The sequence below is a fragment of the Diuraphis noxia genome, unplaced genomic scaffold (assembly GCF_037042655.1).
Source record: "Diuraphis noxia isolate RWA-SAM2 unplaced genomic scaffold, SU_Dnox_SAM2 contig0002, whole genome shotgun sequence".
Classification (NCBI taxonomy): domain Eukaryota; kingdom Metazoa; phylum Arthropoda; class Insecta; order Hemiptera; family Aphididae; genus Diuraphis; species Diuraphis noxia.
Window position 1 is genome coordinate 79,398,372 of NW_028301712.1, and position 19,655 is coordinate 79,418,026.

The 19,655-nt window shown below is 30.1% G+C and overlaps 1 protein-coding gene across 5 annotated transcripts in view; it reads right to left on the reverse strand.

Annotated features, from left to right (window-relative positions):
* Window positions 1-19,655, reverse strand: part of LOC107169961 (uncharacterized) — a 232,760-nt gene that overhangs the window by 71,927 nt on the left and 141,178 nt on the right. For 4 of the 5 annotated variants that reach the window (XM_089219649.1, XM_089219651.1, XM_089219647.1 and 1 more), the window contains one exon: window positions 15,534-15,566. The exons of the other annotated variant lie outside the window; for it this stretch is intronic. The gene's annotated coding sequence lies outside the window, so the exon portion shown is untranslated. The remainder of the gene's footprint in view (window positions 1-15,533; window positions 15,567-19,655) is intronic. 5 annotated transcript variants of the gene reach the window in all.

A 19,655-nucleotide genomic window follows, 5' to 3' on the forward strand; every position in this document is an offset into this window, starting at 1 on the left:
GATGCTTACCACATACTGGCTTCGCAGAAATTTGGTCATTATGTGTGATGATGCATTAAACTATTCAGAATATTTATACTCACTTTTAGGAGCTTATTTTCCGTTAAAAAATAATGTTTAGTATCGGGGTAATAATGTTTGCTAGAACATTAAATATTGCAATTTATTTACAAAACATAGTCAACATATAATATTTATGCCTATATATTTATATTTTGATGTTGATGGAATAAGCCACGAAAAGAGAAAGAGCAAATAAAAACGTCATGATGTATAATCGAGAACTTTTATTATAACGTCTGAAGACTAAGCAGAAGACACCAAACGGCACTCGAAACGAAACCACGTAGACCAAACATTATTTAAGTCACGTGACTCGACAACGTACAATGCTATGTCAATCTGGCCCAGACGCCAATGCCAGCTAGTCTCGTCAACGACGGGGCCGCTGATCTACCCCATTGTCATAGTTTAATGGACTAAGATCGTTTGATTTGAGGACGAATGACGTTTCGACCGGAGTGGAATGAGAAGAAGCGGAAAGAGGCGTTCCAGTTCCGGTTGTGGAAGTTGATCGGTAGGTACTTGATATTGTGAACGGAATCAACAAATTCTTCCGAACGACCGGAGTGGAAGTCTTATTTATCATTTTATTTGCGCGAAGTATTTGGACAACGCACACATATGTCATCCACAAATATCAAAGGCCGGAATATTACAATTTCCTACAGCGTATTATTATTATTACATGTGCAGCATATGTTGACGGCCTTCTGTAGTATGTCATGCGCAGGGGAGTGGAAGGGGAAGAGGAAGGGGAGTATTATTTTTAAGTGATTTTCGCATTCATGCAAGAGCATAGCTCAATAATGCAATATGATTTGACTAAATATTTGTAGAAATGTACAAATAACTGTAGTGGGCATTTTTCTTATTTCATCTAAATATTCATTATTTAATCGAGTTGTTACCGATCTACTTATTTGTTGACAGGCGTTTAAAATACAACATATAATATATTGAAGAGGACGTAGATGTGTAGTGTATGTGATGTTTACGTCTCACAACTCACAAGTACGTAACATAGCAAATTGAACGCTCAAGAGAACAACTTAAACGTTAGTTTAAAAATTAAAGTGAATTGAACTATTATAAAATTTAAAGGTGAGATTATTTATCAGACAATCTAATAAGCTTTTTATTATATTTTAATTTTTTAGTGAGTAATTAGTATTTTAAAATGTATATACCATTTACAATTTTGAAATACTTATAATTCGCTTCAAAATTAAAATATAATAAAAAGCTCATTAGGTTGTCCAAGTAATAATCTTACCTTTAAATTTTATAAGAAGTAAATGCACTCTAATTTTAAGCTAACGGAGCCAAATATGATCTGCTGATCACTTTTATGACGGAGACAACACATGCTGGCGGGCCTAATGTCCTCTTAATGATACAATTTAATATACATCATCTTGCGTTTGTAACAGGCGATTTTTACCCCCGGGCCCCGGATATTTTTACCGGAGGTAAAGAAAACCTAGGATATTTATACTCCCGGTAAAATTATAAGCGGGGTAAAATTGTCCTACAGGGACACTAACCTCCCCCCCCCCCCCGGTAAAACGCTTCCAGACGGGGTAAAAATATTCTAGGATATTAATTTTCAAACAATTATAACTGCCATAATATACGTTATAGCGTATAACTAGGTTAGGTAATAGTATTGTAAACTATATTAATTATTAAATTTACATTGTAATTAAAATATATTTATAATCGTATTCAATTATTTAAAAATAGAATAAAGTAAATAATACTAAAATAAAATAAATATAGGTACCAAGGAACTTATTGATCCTACCTATGGATAAAAAATTTCATGATTTATTTAGTTTTTAAATTGTATAATAATCATGATAATTTTGATTTTTTTCCTCATTGTTAATCTTATGTATTGTTATTTATAGTGTTATTTACTCTTAAATTTATAAGAATTGTTATTTATTGTTAATTTTAATATATTATGTACTGTACTTGAGCCTTCGGGCATTTATTCAATAAATAAATAAATCATACTAATGGTTAATCACATTAATTTATTATTTTTTTTAACGTGTAATATTTTTACAGCATGTTAAAAACAAAACAAAACACGTAGCCAATGGATAATGCAATATATTATTATTATAATAATATTCATATCCAAATATAAATACTTTAGGTAGGTGAAACGAAATTTAGGATACCGAATTATCCAGATGGTTTCAAAAATTACTGAACATGTATATTAAAGACTTATATAGTTCCTATACTATCCTAACCTAACCTAACCCTACCTATCAACGACATATGAATAAAATAAAAGTCTTCTGCATGTATACATATATATATATAGGTATATACATGTATATAGGTATGTTTATTTCAAGTAAACAAACAACTATATTCAAAAGCAATGTCTACGATTGTTAAAGTAAATATGATTTACTCTATTGTTTTTTATACATTCAAACACATGTATGTAATAGGTTTATTGTACTTGTACACATCTATGCTGTTTTGTTATACAGAATGAAATGTATATTATGTGAATACGAAAATCGTATTATACATTTTGTCATATTCAACGTTATTCCAAGTATAACTTAATAAATATTTATCGTAATGTAGGTAAGTATAATGTAAACAATATAGTTATATATGCTTGGTGACCCATTGAATTATTCATATTCAAATGTATTTAAATATTCTTAAAGATGTGACAAAAGCAATTATGTTAATGATTTCAAATATAGAAGAATCCCCAAAAATAGTTTTAATTAATACTTAATAACTTCTGAAATATAATGTATACTATCAATAAGTTCAGTGTTTAAATCATGATACACAAAACACGTAAAAGATGACATGATACGGTTAGATTATACAGGTAGGTTATATTAGGATATTAAGATATTCATAATAATTACACACAATGAAATTGTATTACATATGTTTACGAAATGAAAAATATTGTAATCGGTGTTGTTGTACAAGGTACAACAAATCAATAATGTTGTCAACTCACCGCTCACCGTTAACATTAATATTACCAAAATAAATTCTTGCAAAAAAATAGCTTTACACACAACAGTGAAGAAAAGCGCTTTCCGTTATCGATCATATTTTACACTTGTTTAAAGTTTTCGTCGTAAATAAGATAACTATTTTGACAAGAGTAAGCTTCAATTTCAAAACTTGTAAGACAGTTCAATACTGCGTTGTTCGCCGTTTATATTATTTAGCGAATCACCAAATGAGATACACACCAACGCACCTGTACAAGTACAAAAAGGATTTCGATTGTACAAAAACAAAACAATATATTAAAAGTAAAACAATACGCAGTGAATTACTATTCAACAGAAAAATGCTTACAGACGAATCCGGTCGAAAATATCTATTAGGTATATATTAATAACTATTAAACGAAAAAAAGATATACTTACCAATACCACATGCCACATACCAATACGTATTCTATAGGGAGGTACTACATTCCATATTTTTTTGTATGAAATATTTATTTATTTTTCATAGAATTCGAAATACATTTATCTCGTTACAGAAATATTTATAATATTGTACAATATTACAGTGATGCGTTGTGAGTTCCAAAAATAATGTCAACAGTTAATGATATTTTTATTCGGGTATACGATTTCGAATAAAGGTTAAAATATGGTTGTTATGTACACTTATATCATAGATATAAATTATTTGAATAAAAGTAGGTAAATATAAATGCATGCACCTATATATGCATACCAAACAAATCATCTCATATTCTTTTTTGAAATATCGATCAAGATATTTTATTCATTTTCTCTCAAAATCAAATGTTCACACGAGAAGACAAACTGTTGAACTAACACCAATGAAGCTATTTTTTTCAAAAATAATTTTGTTTCCACGAAAAGAAAATAGCAGATAGAACGGACAACAAAATGTTGGTGTCTAACGTTCTCTTTTTTCCCACGCACATCATTGCACGCACAAGTCAAAGGCCAGGTAAACAATTTTACTGTCTGATTTACCGTTCAAAAATAGTTTAGTTTATATTCCAATTCGATGCAGAATACAAATAATTGTATATTTGAAATTATTGAGTGTTTACTCCGAATGAACTTTATTTGTACAGTAAAAATCATATGTGACATTCGGTATTCGGACAATTGACACCCGGAACATTTGACAACCGACAGTTGTTTCGATATCGGACTTTTTATAAAAGAAAATAATATAAACGATTTGAATATCTTTTTTTATAGCTTATTGATATTTTTTCATATGGCAATGATGTGGATGATATTTTAACATACTTCTGTAGGTGTTGGTCGGGATGGGGTTAAATAACGGACACGTTTATTCCGGAAACACACTTTATTTGTTACTTAAATCAACTGGATTGATGACGGTATGCCCTCGTCAACAGTCTGGAAAAAGCTGTCCGCCGTTGGCCGGGCCGGCAGCTCACACCACCGGCAGCGGCCAAACAGGTTGTCGATCGCGATCTAACGAACATCGATAAAGACGCCGCGATAACGACCGTCGTTGCGATAACGACCACGACACTTCGAAGTAGCATATGCTAATGGGACATACAAGTTAATTAACAATATGCAAGTTATATGCTTCAAAATGAACATATAACTCCATATACATGGAACATGAACAATGTGGAATGTAACAAAATTAGGATAACATAGTGGGACTAATAATATATCAGAAGGTTGGAATAATAAGTTCCAACATTTAATAATTAGATTTAAACATCCACATATTATAATATATACATTTACTGAAGCTTTGCAGATGATCCAACTTCATAACCTCGATGGAGATTTTAAAACTAAACACTAGTATTCAAATAAATTGTAAAATTAAATCAAATGAAGAAAGCTTAAACATATATGTTGAACTTCTCAATACAAAACAAATAGATACTGAAATTATTATAATTAAAAAAAAAAACATATTGTATGTAATCAAACATTAAATATATGATAATATATTTTATTTTTATTATCTATTAATTATATTTATATTAATTAATATCTACAAGATCTACAAGATCTTTTATCTTTTAATTTTATTAGAATAAACTTTTGAATTATATTATGCTGATTATTCAGTATTTATAAATTTTATATTCGGTGTCAATTGTCGTATCGGCAGATGTCATTTATTTTCCTATTATTGGGTGTCAAATGTCTTATATTCGTCAATGTCATAAGAGAATATTATTATCCTACTACAGTCTCTAAGTTGAAGAATCAAAGACACCACCGGCACCATCAAATATGTCAGATAAATACATGTACTGGTTATTAATATATTATTATTATTACTTAGTTACATCACGGTATTAAACAAAACGAAAATATTTATATGATAACATCATTGATGAAATGGAAAAGTAATATCGGAAAGTGTTCAAAAGTTTGAGATTGGAAATTCTTTTCGGAAACTTTGTATAAGTATAACAATCGATGTTATCGAATCGGAGATAATACTACTTATAAATCATTATTGGCGAACAAAACAATATTATCATAACGGTGTGGGATACAGAGCGAACGTGTTATGAAGAACCACATGGGTATAGTTTTTAGCAAATATTAAATAATTTTCATTTGATAAAAACGGTGAAATTTCATCAACACGCTTTTGAAGAACAACGAAAATCTGACGAGCAATAATACTCTCACGATATATGTTTTTGATACGTTTACAATTCACTCTTCGGATTTTCATGTATCATGAAAATGTTGTTTAATCTGGTATGCAATGTGCGTATATACCACGCGTAACAATTTATTAATATAGTACCTATAAACTCCCGTATTTTCAATAATAATATATTTTACCATAATATCCAAATTTATTTGGCTGCATTCAGTATGGAAATTTATTTCGGAAAATATTAAAAACATGCATATTAGCGAGTGCATGGTGTCTGTGTGTGCTCGTGTACATGCTCACCGTGACCTAACCTCACCGTGAGCAGCTCACGCATGCTAGTATAATATGATGCACATTTTAACTACAGTATAAAATTTATAATATGCTTAGCACACGTTGTAGGTGCAATGGGTATGTCACGTGTGTGTGTTGATTTTAATTTATGTATTTTATGCTTGTTGACTTGAAAAATGTTTACGATCCATATGGGTTGTAATGGTTACACCATGTGACGATATAAAACGGTATTTATCAAGACCACCAATAAAATTGGTATGACAAAGGAGTGACGCGCATAGGGCCAGAAACACACAAACAAAATAGCAAGTTTTCAACAGATAAATTTAAACGGATTGAACGAGTGAAAAGCGCACCGAGCAGGTTACAACAACCAAGCAAAATCCCTCGACATACCAAGGAGTTTTCAGACAATCAGCACTGGTTTCTATCACCCAACGGGTTATATACTGGTACGTCCATTGAGAGCAGACACATCTACTTCAACATTCTTCTCAACACATCTTCGATCCAGTTTCAACCAAACAACGCTCGAAGACCAGAAGAAGTCAACCGGAATGACCAAACGCTGACGAGCAATATTGAGTAAAATGCCAAGCTGCGAGTAACATTCGGCGATATCTCGACGCCAACAGAATCGACGAGCAACAACACAGCAATACTATCCTTGTACAGACACGTGAGCAACCCGTCTGGGAATCGCTACACATGTTTTTTGTACGAGTTGTACTCACTGTCTGTTTAGCGACGACAAAATCAAGCCACCCGATACGACCAATCAAGAAAGCCGTTTTCACCAATTGGTGAACATATCCCAATACTACTCGTGTAAACACGTAAACAGTTCGTTAGAATAATTACTAACCATTGACACGGGCCAGGAAGCTCCACGGCCAATTCCATATACACCTAACCTAACCTAACCAAGACTTGGCAATCAAAAAAATTTGTTGCATTAAAACAGCTTTCAGCTGCACAGGTCCCAATTAGATTGAGTGAATGCCCAGAACATGGAATATACTTTGCTTTTGGATTTATATTCTTGATTCGAGCCTGAACACCTGTATACTGTCCTGACATATTAGCTGCGTTATCATAACTTTGACCACGGCAGTATTCAATTGGTATTTCATATTCTGATAGTAAATTTAAAACAGTTTCAGCCATATCTTTAGACTTGTGTCCAACATTAGCAATAAATAATAAAAACCTTACAATTGGTAGTTGTAGGAAGTATTAAAAATTAAAATCAGACATCAGTCACCAACAAACAAATTTCACGAACGTTAAATAAGAAAATCAAAATTAATAATTTATCACAAAACATTATTGATAATATTATAATACACATTATCGATTATCATATTAAATTATCAGTGATAAACACTCATCAATTACAATCATGAACTACTATAAAAAAGGTTAGGTTAGGTAAATTCATGATAACAATAAAGACCGTGGAACCACTGGTACCTACAAATCAAGGTTTTTAGCACGGTTTAATATAACCGTGGTTTATTGGTATAATTATTATCAATTATCTGTATCGTTATCGTAACTGCTGCACTGCTGCAGACGTAATCAAAAACCATATTTAAGATTAATTATTAATAAGATTTAAGACATTCGCCACAAACGCCCGGATAAACTGACACAGTGCCACTATGAAAAAAAATAGCCCCCTCTGACGGCCACTTTTATCTAGCCCTAGGCACGTGCCTACCCTGCCTATACGTTAATCCGGCACTGAACCAAGTGATACCGGGCTCGCCGACTTACCCGAACCATTCGAACCAATATCAGTGACCGGATAACTACCCCGCAGAATCTGTCAAGTCGCCTAAGTTTGAGAGACGTCATTCACCGTGCCCGTACTCACGACCAACGGAACCCACCTTACCCTACCTTGATCACTTTTAAGAGCCTACCATTCTCGGGTCCGATTCACGGCAACAGTCATTATTGACAGCTAGACACTGTATGTGGTCGACCCATTTTCCCTAAACTGTGTAATTTCTTGCATTATCCGTTACTTTTTGTGTAAGACCGTGCCCTTGGCTCGTCGTAGAATCATGCCAAACGCGGCAGCTCGTCTTCCGGCCTGGCTGTCGCGCTAGTGTACTCACTCGTGTAACGATTATCGTCATCGATATCGTACATTACTCACTACGTTGAGCACGGCTAATATGCTGAATGTTAGTAATGGCAAATACATATTATAGTCTCGGAAATGCGCAATGTAATATTATTCTGACTAGAGTTTAGCACGCGTCGAGTTGATGGCCAACCGAGACTCCTAGCGGTGGCAATGGACAGTTGAGTGTCAAGAGTTGATGGTGAAGATGTCAAGGGCTGACAACAACTCGAAGAGGACCCACGACGTTGAGTACTTTGCTTCACATAAGGAAACCCTGATCGCTAGTAATAATATGACACGCCAGGACATGACGACACCTAAGGAGTGGTGCGAACCGATATAGGTGGAGGAGAAGACGTTATACTCGCTATACCCATTGTATATAAAAACTAGCATAAAAATAAACAGATGAAATGATTATCAGGAAATCAGTGTTGTTATTTCAAAATACGAAGCAGGATTAAGAGAAACTGTTTCAGGGTTTTATCAATGTGCAGTCAGAAATTTAACTTGTTCAAGAGCAACCTATAGGTTTTAGGTGTGATTATATTTTCAGTTCAACTCGTAAACATTTTCTCACTAATGAGGGTTTAGTAGGAATAGAACGAGCCGTATTTAACTTGTAATTTTCTCTTTAAATATAATGTATATATATTATTGTTAATATTGTTGCCATCAAAGGATTATAAATGAAGTAGGTACTCAAAAACATTTGAGTCACATGATTATAACGTACGCTTTTGAGAAAAAAAAATGATTTTAACATTTAACATAATTAAAACAAAAAATTTTGAATACTACAGAACAAACAAAACGTTGAACTAAAATTAAAAAAATTATCAGAAAACATAATATTTTTTGAAAATATAGTTTTATACTTATAGGCTATAGCATAGGTGGAGATCAGGGAGTGCTTGGAAGGGCTTATCATCCCCAAAAATTATCGAATATCTTTCAAAGTATAAAATAGGTACTCGAAGTAAAATAGGTAAAGAAAGATTTAAGCCTAATCGTCTAAAATTAAATCCAATCTCCGCTTATGGACTACTGTATAGTATATTGTACACTATACATATTATTATATATTTACGATGAAGTAATAATTAATTAATACATAAATATTAGTGATATACGTCAATGATATTTACCTACTGTTAATTTTAAATGTAACCATTGTACAACGTACAACGATACAAAGTCAAAAATTGCAAATTTCGTTGTAATAATGTATATAATAACATTAAACGCATAAGGAAAGTAACGTTAATAATTTGGTAAATGCAAAATTTAATTAACATTAAAAATATATATATTTATTTTTTGATCCAAACCTTCTATGGGCACATGCGTTTAGTCAGATAGTATATATATATATATATATAAAGAATACCTAAGAATAAAATATACTACGCGTAACATTGATCCGTATATATTTACGATATGTGCATGAAAGTAAAATATATTATACGATAATTTTTAAATTTAATACGCAAGTAACCGAGAAGATTAATAAAATATGAAATGAAAAAGTACCCACGTCATTTTTTGCACGAGCATTGATCATACTATAGAAATCTAAACATAGATTCATAAATATTTCAAAATTTTTCTTCATGGTATACTTCAAATATTTTGGATAACGAAGGTACCTATATCATATAAAGAAGCGTATATATATACTACAAATTACTATACTATATGCAGTGTCTGTGTAACTGTATATTAATACGGTATATGAGTTTGAATTGTGAGTTTTTAAATTCATATTAAATGTATATTATGTACATGTATTCATCGTAAACGTAACAGCTTTAATGTCTCAACTTTTCTATACTGTAGGTTGTAGGTATAATGTATATAATAAAAAGTTCATTACCTTATTTTTTTTACTTTTACTTAATGTCCATATGGAGTGTGCTTAGTTTTAAATAATGTTTATAAAATTTAATCTACCTACTATTACATATTATTTAAATACACCTAAGTTTTAATTGCGAATCGTTATTATGGTATAAACTATTATTTATATTTTATTTTGTTAATCTTGAGGAAAATTAAAAACCAAATTATCTTATTAAATAAATATTATGAAAATGTATTGAATATCGTTATATTGAAGAAAAAATTAGGATTTAGATTTTTATTTAATTATTCTTATATTAGACTAGTGTAAAATACACAAATAAATTCTAGAAATAATCTTATCAACGCTCAATGATATATGTTGAAACTACATTGCTATTATATTTATTATTATCTTCATCGCCATCGTCATCATCGCATATGAGTGTTTAATATATGATTTTTTTTTTTATTTTGTTAATTGAAAATCATATGAACTGGAAATTTGGCGTGTCGGAATAACTACACGTAAAAAAAAATTAAATAAATTCAATATTTCTCTGAGCACTTATTCAGGTGACGAATAACTTGATACGTTTGTTTAGTGGAGGGAAAAAAATAGAAGATTAAATTATGTGGAAAAACTGTAAATAAAACCAAGCTATCCCCTTGTCCCTGGGGTCAATAATTTATAAAGTCAACCCATTCAACTGAAATGTGATCGGTTCGAAAAGCTTTGTTGAGGTCACGAATGACAAATTTCTTTTTCAAACAATGTCGGGGTGAAAGGGGCCCCGGATAATATAAAAGAGGAGTATAATATTTTATTTTATATAAACTCAATGTCGGACAGTTCGTAAAAAAAAATGTTTAGGGTCATTTTTGTATACACATAGGAGCAATACGATTTAATAGGTCCTCTTTAATTGCATTTTATGTCAACCATTTGCATACTACATTCACACACAGACCCATATAATAATATGGCGTCACCGCCGACGCATTTTCACTTCGTGAGTATTAACTTTATGCGAACCGCCATGGGTTGAATAATTGTAGAAAATTATAGAGTATTCTAAAAAGTATAATATAAACAATATAATAGGAAAAAAAAGACTGCACCCAAAATATCTCATCGTACATTATTCCAATGTATTGTGATATGTGTACAAAGATATTTAATATTTATTTATTTCAATTCCAATGGAGTACCGACCAGAGTACATTAATTTCCTGCCTGGACAAAACAATTGCGCGTATATGCGATCCATCCCATATCAGCATGTAAATGCATTCGACCCTTTCGCTTAATCGTATTCTTGTCAATTTAAATGCGTCTATTCTAGAAATCCAAATTAATTTACCAGCAGCTGAGTATGGGTACCACACGATTGCGTACGATGTTTCTTTTTGAGAACACGATTGCGTACATTAACACGATTTCGTACGTTAAGCCATTAACTATAATATTTACCCCAAAAGTCTAACGAATGCGTACGATTTACTGTGCAACGTTGCCAAATTTATGTTTTTATTTTTGATCAGTAAAATTTAAATTTTGGAAAAATTACTTAAGTTATGGTACCACTTAAAATTCTCAATTATGACAAATATGTTAGAATAATATTGTACGAGTATCAAAATAAAATAATTAAAAATAATTAAATGTTAAAATGATATAATAAAAAATAGTTATTCAATAATAATAAAAAAAAATTATGGAAGTAACCCCTGTTCTATAAGTTCAAAGCAAATGGCAACAGTGCTTCAAAGCTGCAGATAAAAATCGTACGCAATCGTGTTTTACCGCTGAGTATATTTTTTGTTATTTAATATTATTATTCCGTTCTATAGATTAAAACATATAATCTAAGTATAATTTAATTAAAGTCGAATAGTTCCGCCTAATGATGCTCTGCTGTGACCAAGCTTTGTGAAAAGAACCAGTTTTTTTTTTTTTAAGAGATATTAGAAAAACTCCATATTTCTATCATTAATATCGATAACTCTAACTAATGGGAATATTAATAACATTTAAAAGTTGCTCGTGATTCTTTTTTTTTTTTTAATACTGACAATGCCAATAGTTTCAAATTTAAACGATAAATTATTGCATTTTCAAAGTATAACGACAACGGCGATAAAGTTTTAAAACAAGATTGTGCGGATTATTTATGATAATAAATAAACCACAACGAGCGTTAATGCAAGCAAATAAACTTAAAATGTGTCTTAGAAATATTATGTTAAGACCAAAATAAATACGATCACCAATCATTCGAGTAACTCTGGCGTTCGCTATACCTATATATTATATTAAAACGAATGAGATTTTTTTTTTTTAACGTTGACTAACTGATTTTAGACGAAATTCGATAAACTCGGTAGCAGTAATATTTGTATATTTGGGTCTAAATTTACTGCCGAAAGTAGAGAGGTGCCTACTTAGTTACCGTACATAGGAAGTAATGGACTGTTGGCTTTTCCGACGGGAAGTCAAAACGTTTCGTTATTATTATAATTCATCCGTTGCCGTGAACGTGCAATGTGCATCATGTACGTGACGGTGTCTTGCAAATTGAGAATTCACGTGTTTTAGCAGCGTTACAGTCTACGGAATAGTTTTCGTACCTACAAAATAACAAGGTGACACGAACTAAAAAATCGCTTATTGTGTGTACTTACACTGAATCGAGTCTCTGCGAAACGATTTATAATATTATAATTTCTTGTTATAGTAAAACCGTCGAATTTTGTGTAAAGAGACTACAATCAGAAACTATATAATAGTTATGTACTACCTACTATATGTAGGTTAGGAAAACGACTTGCAGGAAATAATAATATAACGATGATGTCTGTAATGACTGATTTGTCATTATTTTATAATTTTCACACGCGGTAAACATTGTACAGGTTTACGTTTTTTCGAAAAATCGTACGCACATATGTTACGATGATAATAACAATATATAATAGTGTTATATAATATTTATGGGACTTTTATATAGGTTGACAAACTTGTTTCGTCTACGGTAGTTTATCGTTGAGGACTAGCCACTGGATGCTCCTTCAGCTGGCTGCTGTGCGAGCCGTTAGCGTACCATCTAACCCTCTCAACAACTATACCCTACCCTCCCCAAACCATCGGCCATCGGGACGCAATAAAATACATCCACATTACATTTATCTATCTCGCAAGCGCAATTGTGTTTGCATGTCAAGTTTAAGAGGGGAACAAAAAAGTGGTTCGCATCTGGGTAGGTTCCCAAGTTTAGCGCGTGACTTGTGTACTTACAAACTCTACACACCGACGCCGCGCCGAGTACGCTATAAATTATTAACTTCTTATGTCGCGATTGGACTTGGAGTGCATACAGACTGTTCGGTAGGGAAAAAACGCCGTCACAAAGTCCGTGCAAATATTGTTACTAAACTTCGTGCACCTATATTATTGAAATGATTTTTGTTGTTGTTATTATTATTATTATTTATATATAATATGATTACATCAATAACATTTTCAGTGGGTATAGGTACTTACACAGTGTGGCTATCCCACGCACAAATATACTTATGATAATACGGTGTTGTACGATTAAGAACGTTTTACCTTTTTAGCAACACGATTAGAAACGATTTTACGAGCGACGTTGTAATTTATCTTAACTTTTAGTAATATTTTTTAGGGCTGGAATTTTGATGCAAGGGCATCTTTTTTTTGGTGTTTTGAACTGTTGCTGATTAAAACAGATTTTTTTTGCATTTCTTGACAAAATTCACCTTAAATTTGTTTATAAAATGAACGAAAATTCTTGCGATTAACAAAAGACTTTCGGCAGGTTTGATTTGATTTTTGATTTTGGTTTGAATTGGTTTGATATTTTTTAATTTTTAAACTTTAACTGACAAATAAAAATAAAAATATGTTGTAAATAAATATTATTTTTTTAAATTTTAATCTTAATAAAATGCCTTAAGCTGACAAATAAGTGATAAACTCATAAATGTTTTGTTTTTACAATAATGTGTGTGTGTGTGTGTGTGTATTTTTTATTGATGAAATTTAATTCCACGTAAGCTTATTCTGTAACCAAAAACTCAAAGAAATAAAGTAATTGATATCTATTATATATAGGTATTGTATATTTTATTTCTATTTTGTATTTTAAATTAATGTGGCAACATTGCATAAAATTTAGCAGGCTAAAACGTTCTTCTTTCGTGTTATTAAAAATGGTACCACCGATAAGTACCGTTCTCAATCGTTTTCTAACCATGATAATAATATGGCCATAGTTTATGACGTACATAGATAAATAGGTACTTGCATAATATTATGATTAGGTACATAATATTATGTTGGTCAAATGACAAAATATAATATTATAATGATTAAATGGACTAGATTTTAATAATTATTTTCATATTTTTTCTTTTTAAAATTTATTATTCAGAATAGTTTTGGAAGTTATACTGGGGTAACACCGGATTAAAGGATGGTGCAGAGTAAGCACACTATTATTTTCCATATTTCTCTCTATCATACGTATAATAACGCTAAATACCAGGAAACGCGAGATGAAAAGGTATCCCTATTATCATAAATAAACGCAATATTTTACAAGACCATTCGTTTTGTTAGCAACGACCTATTTTATTATCACAATGAGACAACAAATTAATAATTCATTTACACTCTCATACTTTTATATACACGAATATATTATGCTGAACTATATGTACCTATACTAAACTTTAGTTCTATTTTATTCAAGTATATTTTTCTGCTCAACACGTTTTTATAGCATATTAAATTCGGTCCAAAGGATTATACGAGAACAAAACATAATTCAAGACTTAAAGATTATTCATACTTTGTAGCCAATAACATTGTTTAATGTTTATTAGTTTTAGGTAGGTAAATCACGTGATTTTATTACAAACTATAATTTGATAAACAAGTTAAAATTATTTATAGCAAAAGATTATTTTTATTTTTTTCTCAATAAAAATAAACTTACGTCTAGATCAAGTTTTAACGTTATCGTGTAGGTAATTGTATACATTGCTATTAAGTAAATGAAAATGAAAATTACTTTAGAAAAAAAAATGTGTAGGATATTTAGAATTAAAAATTTAATGAAAAAAAGGATCAAATTGTAAAAAAAGATCCCTTTGCGTGTCTTGTTGATACTTTTTGATAATATAAATCAAATTAGACCTTTCAATGAGACTGTAAAGCTGTGATTTTTAAATTACGTACGGAAAATTTATCTGGAAATACCATTAATATATAATACCGTGTTTTGATACTTAAAATTACTTTTCGTTGATGTATTGCTATATTTTTTTTTAAGCAAACGTCGCAAATTCTTTCTAGTTAACTTCAGATTTTCGGTATAAATATAAACCTTTCATTTAAATTGTATAAATAGAATTTTTTTTTAATACTATACGTAATCAGTAGTAGGTACGTGAATACGGAATTTTAATTTAACAATAATAATTGATTTTATTTACGTACCGTTTTCTACATTCTTATTTGTTATTCTCGAATCTGAAACCAGAACAATTATAACTTATTAGTATAATATTAAAGTTAATTTTATCATAAACAAAAGTCAGTACAGCTATTTAAAGTATTGTTGTATATACAATATTAGTAAAGTCATTATTTTTCTGAGGATTTCTAGATAGTCAAAGTTTATTAACCATTTTACTTTTAATGACAAAATTATACATACGAATCATACGACTCTAGTGAGTTATAATGAATTTTAAACATGCGTGTTTTGTGATTCAGTATTATAGAAACCTTTTCTTTTTTTTCACTTTACCCACAAGAATAAGTTGAATACATAAGTAAAAATGTAAAATAGCTGACTAATAGCTTATAAATATCGAGTTAGAATTAAGATATTAAATTTATAAATCGAAAAGTATAAATAACTGACTAATTTCTATAATTGCAAAATAATATTAAAATATTATACAGAAATACAAAAAAAAACAACTTATTTTTGAATTTAAATTGATTTTAGTGACTATACAACGGAACGGATGTATTCATTTTGAACACTTCACTGGACAACCAAAACATAGTTAATCATATTATTGTAACAACACAAATGAATTGCGGTTTAATTAGTAATTACTATGTACTAGATAAATGTGTATTGAACGAGAAAGTTTCGTTGATATATAAAAACAAAACTAAAATAGTGGTTCGGATTGAATATATTCATTGTACCACAAACAAATATATTATTAATTAAAATGTATGATTACAATATACAGTTCAGTTATTGATTCGTAAATAATATACATAACACCACCGTTATCGGATTGTTTATTTATTAAAATATAATAATAATAAACTTGGTACATAAGCAGAGTTAATGTCTAACAACAAAATATGAGAATAATATGAGAATATTTCTTTGAAAATCATTATCATAATGTATTAAAAAATAATAATCTTTATACAATACTTCAAATATTTATACGCGTGGCTGCGACTGTTGTACTGTTTCTCTAGTTCCGTACAAGCAAAGATTTCAATATTATAAGTTTTAAATACATATTATAAGCTTTTTCATTTTGTATAACGTTTAAAGTTTAAATTTAAAAACTTATCATAAACGTTTTCACTCTATTACCATACCCAGTCAAATAACAAACTTATACAGATTAAAAGTATTGTTGTAATATTATAGTCTAACCGATAAAGTGTTTGAAAGTACTTTACAATATGACACATACATTTATTATCACTCATTTTCAGAAGTCTAATAAAATCATAGATAGTAAATATATGGATAGGGCATAACGATCTTATCATCGATAATTAAGGGGGCAATTGAGGCCAAATAAGTATATCTATATCGAGTTTCGACTATAAATATAAAGTCATTGATAAAAAGGCCTCAATTGCCTTCCCCTCCAGGAACGCGGACTCAAATACATTTAACATAGTCAAGGCCTATTCACATCTGTATTATCTATGAATAAAATCAAAAGCAATAAAATTAAAGAGACGACAATAAATAAAATCTGGTCTGATATATTATTACAATATATGTATATATATATTTTGTATATATTTATATTTTTTATATTTATATTTTATATTTTTATATATATATATATAAAATAATTAATAATCATCGTAACTCGTATAAATATTTTTCCCGTGACTGCGATTTTATTTCAGCGACGAATGGCACTAAAATAATACTTATACTCGTGTGACATTATCCTTTTTATACTGTATTATACAAATCGACTTGTATTAGGGGTATAAACATTGAATATATAACATTGCATGCGAACTAAGGAATTTACGGAATAACATGTTGAAACCTAGTGACATTGTGAACGCTGTGCAGCGATAGTACCAATACGTGATATCGACTTTATAAGGCTTTCCGGTCGAAAAAAAATTTATGAAATGTTAAAAAAAATAAAAACAATTGTCTGAACATCGCCGGTATTACATACGGAATCTCGCGCCGTTATGACTTAATCCGACAAGGTATTATTTTTGTCATGTGAAGGGTGAGGGGGTGGAAAGCGTCTGAAAATTGTTCAGTTGAATAAATTACGACTAGGAAAACGACGTACCAAAACGATCCGTCGCGTCTTTATCATAGTATAAATGTATCATATATATATAATATATATATATGTGTACACAGCTAACAGCTGAAACGTGTATATAACCCGAATGCAGCCAATATTCGTCCGGCAAAAACTGGTCGGAATTTCTTTTTACTCATTCATTTTATCGTTCTTAATTAAAATTGGTAGAACTATATATACTATATACCTACACTAGGTAGCTATATAATAATAGTAATAATGATATAGCAACTACGATATTCCTCTTTAACCGATTACTAGACACAGCCAAAGACGACGAGAACTATATTATACGACTGTAAATAGTATGCGCGTTTTTATGCTCTTCATAGCGGACAAAAAAACCTGGTATTTTAAACCTGTCCAAACGTCATTTCATGTTATGCTTTTTAATTCATAATTATTTATCTGACAGAATAATATTATATCAAATATATATTTAATATTTAAATTGAATTTTTTTTTTTTACATTTAATCAGACCTTTTTATAACGTCAAAGATACTGTTGCAATATTGTATATACACTGTATATTATACAGTCCGGATTATGGGAAGCTTTTTTTAATCGAAATTCAAAAGTATTTTAAACGTTGCACCGCTGGGTTCGTATGCATGTACCTATGTATGTATGTATGTATGTATGTATGTATGTATGTATGTATGTATGTATGCATGTATGTACGTATGTGTATATAATATACATTTTTTTTCAACTATGGTCCTTTGATAACGTTAATAACTTATTATGAAGTCAATAAGGATTCGATAAGAAAATATTATGATTGACTTTGAAAAATATATAAATTCTTTACGTTATAAAATATTATTTTCATTAAAAACAATAATATATAGATATGTACACATATAATAGCTTTTTGCTGAGATTTGTTTTTAAAATATACTGCCATGCCATCGATATTATAGTACCAACTAATACTTCGAAACACACAACGTAATAGTGTAATACAACAATCTTTTCATAATTTTTAGACTAAGCAGATAATCAATTGAATAATACTGCATCATGTATCGAAATCACATGACGCATTTTATTATGTTAAGATGACAGTTTATCAGTTTTAAAACAAATTCCCGTGCTCTGAAATCATTAAGTTATCATTATGATATTGCAATTCAATTTACAATTGAGTATTTAGTTAGTGCCAATATGAACATATAGTGGCCCTGGTGGTAACCGGACAATTTACCCCAGGAATCCCCCCTCCTGCGCCCAACAATTTTTGGCATAGTAGGATATTTTCCCACTGAAAAATGTTTCGATGTGGACATTTTCTCCCCATTTTTCAAAAATTATTTATTTTTTTCATAAAAACAATAAAAATAATAATTGTAAATGTAATTTTATACATTTAGGTATTTACATAAAATATAATTAATAATTAATAAAAACGACTAAACATTGTTTTCATAAAAAAAAAATTGTACAATTAAACGTAAAAAATTTGTATGTAGGTATAAGAGTAAAATAGGTTGAATTTTTTTTTTTTTTCATAAATATTATACAGTATGCTAGTACTATTATTTTTTACTTAGACAATCTTTTAAATATATTACTATTATTTTATTTTTTCAAGTAGTTGAATTGATCAAAAATATACATCTACTATAATAAGTAGTTATAGTACCTACCTATAATTGATTATATTTATGAAAAAAAAATTATTTTTTATAAAATAATAAATAATTTTATATTATTAAATAGTAAACTTAAAAATAAAAATAAAAATGGGGGTAAAATTTCCACATTGAAAATATATTGGGGGAGGGGGGATTGTCCACTATTCGGCCCTGGTGTAGCTCAATGATTTCCCTTAATCACATATGCGTTGTGAGACCAAGCATTATTCTGTATCGCCAATTCCCGGATGGGTGACCACACGGGTAAGGTGGGTTTTAGTGACAAATCCTCGTCACATATATCTACACGTTTTCTAACCAACAGTACCCTCTCCCTCAGTTAAAAACATGATAAATAACCAACAG